The sequence below is a fragment of the Schistocerca americana genome, chromosome 4 (assembly GCF_021461395.2).
Source record: "Schistocerca americana isolate TAMUIC-IGC-003095 chromosome 4, iqSchAmer2.1, whole genome shotgun sequence".
NCBI classification, from domain to species: Eukaryota; Metazoa; Arthropoda; class Insecta; order Orthoptera; family Acrididae; genus Schistocerca; species Schistocerca americana.
The window spans coordinates 370,081,753-370,087,340 of NC_060122.1; the positions used below are offsets into that span (position 1 = coordinate 370,081,753).

General features: G+C 44.4%; 1 pseudogene; it reads left to right on the forward strand.

The window, feature by feature from the left end:
• The first annotated feature begins 4,759 nt into the window (after nucleotides 1-4,759).
• On the forward strand, nucleotides 4,760-4,878 carry LOC124614656 (annotated as a pseudogene).
• The last annotated feature ends 710 nt before the right edge of the window (nucleotides 4,879-5,588 follow it).

Consider the following 5,588-nt stretch of genomic DNA (forward strand, 5'->3'; position numbering starts at 1 on the left):
TTACAAACACACCAATGTTCAGATATCTTAAAGAATTTCTGGATAACAGCGTTCCATTTTAAAATTTCCGCAATATACGACATTTGTGTTGACCACTGTAGACGTTTCCGATGAGTTGGCGCTGACGACTTGTTGCTCAGAGGTGATTCTTGGTCGATACAGAGCGGCAGTCAGCCGCCAGATGAGCTGCGGGCCGCCAGCCCATCCAATTTGGCGACTGAATGGCCGCCTCGGCACGGCTCGCATTCAGCTGTTTACACAGGAGCTGCCACCCCATTTCCCTTGCCTCCCCCACCCCCCACCCTCTCCTTGGCCGTGTCGTGATTGAAGTGCTGCAGCTTTAAACGGCAAACCAGCACCTTCCATCCTTTTTTTTTCTCTCTGAGCGCGAACAAGGTACATAGGCGTTCAACGCGCTATCTCGCACAGGAGAACACAGGAATATGAATAAGAACGTCGGAAGTTTTTTTTATTTTCACCTGAAATTAGTGAACAGAAGTAGTAACCATAAAGGAAGGACTTAATAAATTCTTTAATTTCGTATCACCGCCCATTTTTTCTCTGTTGTGAGTTACTACGCTACTGGCCATTAAAATTGCTACACTACGAAGATGATGTGCTACAGACGCGAAATTTAACCGACGGGAAGGAGATGCTGTGATATGCAAATTATTAGCTTTTCAGAGCGTTCACACAAGGTTGGCGCCGGTGGCGACACCTACAACGTGCTGACATGAGGAAAGTTCTGATACACAAACAGCAGTTCACTGGCGTTGTCTGGTGGAAGGTTATTGTGATGTCTCGTTTAAGGACGAGAAATGCGTGCCATCATGTTTCCGACTTTGATAAAGGTCAGATTGCAGCCTATCGCGATTGCGATTTATCGTGTCGCGACATGGCTGCTCGCGTTGGTCAAGATCCAATGGCTGTTAGCAGAATATGGAAACGGTGGGTTCAGGAGGGTAATACGGAACACCGTGCTGGATCCCAACGGCCTCGTATCACTAGCAGTCGAGGTGCCATGCATCTTATCCGCAAGGCTGTAACGGATCGTGCAGCCACGTCTCGATCCCTGAGTCAACAGATGGGGTCGTTTGCAAGACAACAATCATCTGCACGAACAGTTCGACGACGTTTGCAGCAGCATGGAGTATCAGCTCGGAGACCATGGCTGCGGTTACCCTTGACGCTGCATCACAGACAGGAGCGTTTGCGATGGTGTACTCAACGACGAACCTGTGTGAACGAATGGCAAAACGTCATTTTTTCAGATGAACCCAGGTTCTATCTACAGCATCATGATGGTCGCATCCGTGTTTGACGACATCGCGGTGAACGCACATTGGAAGCGTGTATTCGTCATCCCCATACTGGCGTATCACCCGGCGTGATGGTATGGGGTGCCATTGGTTACACGTCTCGGTCACCTCTTGTTCGCATTGACGGCACTCTGAGCAGTGGACGTTACATTTCAGATGTGTTACGACCCGTGGCTCTACCCTTCAAAAAATGGCTCTGAGCTCTACGGGACTTAACTTCTGAGGTCATTAGTGCCCTAGAACTTAGAACTACTAAAACCTAACTAACCTAAGGACATTACACACATCCATGCCCGAGGCAGGATTCGAGCCTCCGACCGTAGCGGTCGCGCGGTTCCAGACTGTAGCGCCTAGAACCGCTCGGCCACTGCGTCCCACTCTACCCTTCATTCGATCTCTGCGAAACCCTACATTTCAGCAGGATAATGCACGACCGCATGTTGCAGTTCCTCTACGGGCCTTTCTGGATACAGAAAATGTTTGATTGCTGCCCTGGCCAGCACATTCTCCAGATCTCTCACCAATCTAAAACGTCTGGTCAATGGTGGCCGAGCAACTGGCTCGTCACAATACGCCAGTCACTACTCTTGATGAACTGTGGTATCGTGTTGAAGCTGTGTGGGCAGCTGTACTTGTACACGCCATCCAAGCTCTGATTGACTCAATGCCCAGGCGTATGTAGGCCGTTATTACGGCCAGAGGTGGTTGTTCTGGGTACTGATTCCTCAGGATCTATGCACTCAAATTGCGTGAAAATGTAATCACATGTCAGTTCTAGTATAATATATCTGTCCAATGAATACCCGTTTATCATCTGTATTTCTTCTTGGTGTAGCAATTTTAATGGCCAGTAGTGTAATTCCTGCCCATCACGTTCGCCATACTATCACTTCATTGCATTTTATTTCGCTCAAAACCTGTACTTAGATCAGATTTCTAGATCTTTCTTCTGTTGTGAGTTACTAATTCCCATCTGTCACCTTCTACACATTACTAAGTAAAAATCCTTCCACGGAATAGAACGATTTGTCAAGGAGAAACTTTTTCAGCTTGCTTTCAAATTTAATTCTGCTGTTTGTCAGACACATTATAGCACTGGGTAAGTGATCAAAAATTTTGGTGGTAGCATTGTGCATGACATTTCTTTCTCTGTCATTGTGATTATGTTCATCATTGTCCCTTTTGAAATGCAGTGGTTTATTTACAACAAACTTAACGAGGAAATAAATAGAATGTGAAGCAGCTGCGAAAATTATCGGACTTAAGTTTTATGCAAAACGCTGTTTTTCCTTGTTACCCAAACATGTTTTGGCACCTCTGTGCCATCATAGGTTGGTTTTGTTTATTGAAAAACTGGATTTCACTTTACATGATTTTGCAGGATCGTATGGTGTCCTGTACTAACAGCTCGTCATGTTTTGTTGTGACTGGTCCTTCTTCTTTCACGTCCTGTGGGCACTGCACACGCGTATTACATTTACTTTGTGTAATTTCGGTTATACAAACGCCTTTTTTTACTCAAAACGCGGTTTTTATCGAGTACACCACATTCTGAGAAGTAAAAGGGCGTTTGTATAACATAAATTACACAAATTTATCCAATAATTTAACTGCAAACACGGAAAAGTACAAGACCTGCAAATACAAAAGATGAGTTGCGAAATTGAGCAACTCTTTAGCAGATCATCGTTGTCTACAATATGGTTGAAGTCTACGAGATGATCGTGGGTGAGCACCACTTACTATTCTCACAACATGTTTTTGAGCAATCAACATTTCGATAAAGTTGAATTACCCGAGAACATTATTCATTGTGGCAGTACTTAATGAAACTACGCAAAATATGTCAGCTTACTAATTTCTCTCTAAGATTTTCAATGATTCTAAGTGCAAATGTGACTGAACTAAGTTGTTATAGGAGTTCCAAAACGCGTTTTTCCCGCTTAAATTCCCGACAATATGAACACCTACTAATTTTGACGTGTCCATCCTAGTTATTATTTCCTCATCATGTGTTAGTTATCATTGGTGTAGTGCCTCTAGATGTGCAGATCAAAATATGTCGTGTCTGTTTAAAATTTAGAGTGAGATCCTTCGCAGAAAGCAACTGAATAATACGAGGGGCGTTTGAAAAGTCCGTGCAAAATCCGAGAGATGGCACCAACGGCGCGTATCGAGGTCATGTTTAGTTAGTAGCATCGTTGGAAACAACGCACACCAAGTTTCAGCCATATTGGTCTATTTCTTTGTGTTTGGCATTCGTGTGAATCAAGGAGGTCTAGTGATTGTCAAAAAATGGACGAAGTAGAATTTCGTGTGGTGATTAAACATTACTTTATGAAAGGCAGAACGCCTCAGGAGACTAAAGAGGAGCTTGATAAACATTACAATCACTCTGCACCTTCGATTAGAACAGTTTATAAGTGCTTGCAAAATTTTCGGAGTGGCCATACGGGCACAAGTGATGCTGAACGTTCTGGACGCCGTGTGGAGGTTACGACTCCAGAAATCATTGATAAAATCCATTATGTGGTGATGGATGACAGAAGAGTTAAGGTGCATGAGATTGCTAGTGTTGTGGGCATCTCGAATGAACGGGGTACATAATATTTTGCATAAACATTTGGACATGAGAAAGCTATTATGCAAGATGGGTTCCGCGATTGCTCACACTTGACCAAAATCAGAATCGTGTGAAGTGTTGCAAGGATGGTTTGCTACTGTTCAGGAAGAATCCGCAGGACTTTAAGCGTCCTTTCGTCACTGTGTCTGAAACATGGATACAATTCTATACTCCTGAGACCAACAACAATCTAAACAATGTGTTACCAAGGGAGAATCTGCACCAAAAAAGGCGAAAACCAGTCCTTCGGCCGGAAAGGTTATGGCGACTGTCTTTTGGGATTCGCAAGGGATAATCCTCATCCACTATCTGGAAAAGGGTAAAACTATTACAGGTGCATATTATTGATCGTTATTGGACCGTTTGAAAACCGAGCTGCAAGAGAAACGCCGGCGATTGGACCGCAAAAAAGCCCTTTTCCATCGACATGCACCAGCACACACCTCAGAAGTTGTGTCGCAAAATTAATAGAAATAGGATTCCAACTCGTTTCACATCCCCCCCCCCCCCCCCATTCCCCAATATGAAGAAATGACTGGTGGGACAAAGATTTCATTCAAATGAGGAGGTGATTGCAGCAACTAATAGGTATTTTGCGGACTTGGACAATTCCTATTATTCGGAAGGGATCAACAAATTAGAACAGCGTTAGACGAAGTTTATAAGTCTAAAAGGAGACTATGTCAAAAAATTAAAAAATTTGTACTCCGAACACGTTAGTAGTATTAGGAAATGTGTGTATATTTTGATCCCCTTACAAGTTTCATTGATTTGACTCCGTTAACTAATTGAAAAATCAGTTGCTGCAATTTTCACTGACAACGGCCTTACCGAAGTGGTAACACCGATTCCCGTCAGATCACCGAAGTTAAGCGCTGTCGGGCTTGACTAGTACTTGGATGGGTCACCGTTCGGGTCTGCCGAGTGCTATCGGCAGGCGAGATGCTCTCAGCCCTTGTGAGACCAGTTGAGGAGCTATTTGACTGAGAAGTAGAGACACCTGTCACGAAAACTGACAACGGAAAAAAAATGAAATAACCAAGCAAGGGATAAAGTTCTGCAAGTCAGTGCGTGGAATATCAAAAATTTGAACGTAGAAGGAAAGCTAGAATGTATAATAAGTAAATCTGTATACGGTGGCACTCAATGAAGTGAAACGGGAGGCGTTCTGGTCAGACGAATACACGGCAACATCAACAGCACAAAATGGTATAGCGGGAGCAGATTCATTGTGAATAGGAAAGTAGGACCACATGCCGCTCCATATCCGCGTCCGTTGGCACCTAAGGCCTCAGGATAACACGGCGGCCGGTCGGTACCGTTGGGCCTTCTAGGCCTGTTCGGACTGGTTTGTTTGTTTGCAGTTCTGACTGTTGTGTGGTGGTGTTCGGTCTGTAGTAATCGCCTCGTCCAATTACTGTACTAAATTCTTCATTTCTCTTTTAATTAGGCTACCATTTGTGTTTCTTCTGGTGGAACTTTAGTGAAATCTGTCTGGTTCATAGTGCAGGCGCAGCGTCCGAAAGCGGAGACCCGTCCGCGCTCGATCGCACGGCCAGCCGGGTGCAAATGATCTTGCACAACTTAATCTTTCTGAGCCCACTACGCCTTGCCAAGCTTGTGTCTTAATCATTGCGCTCGTAATG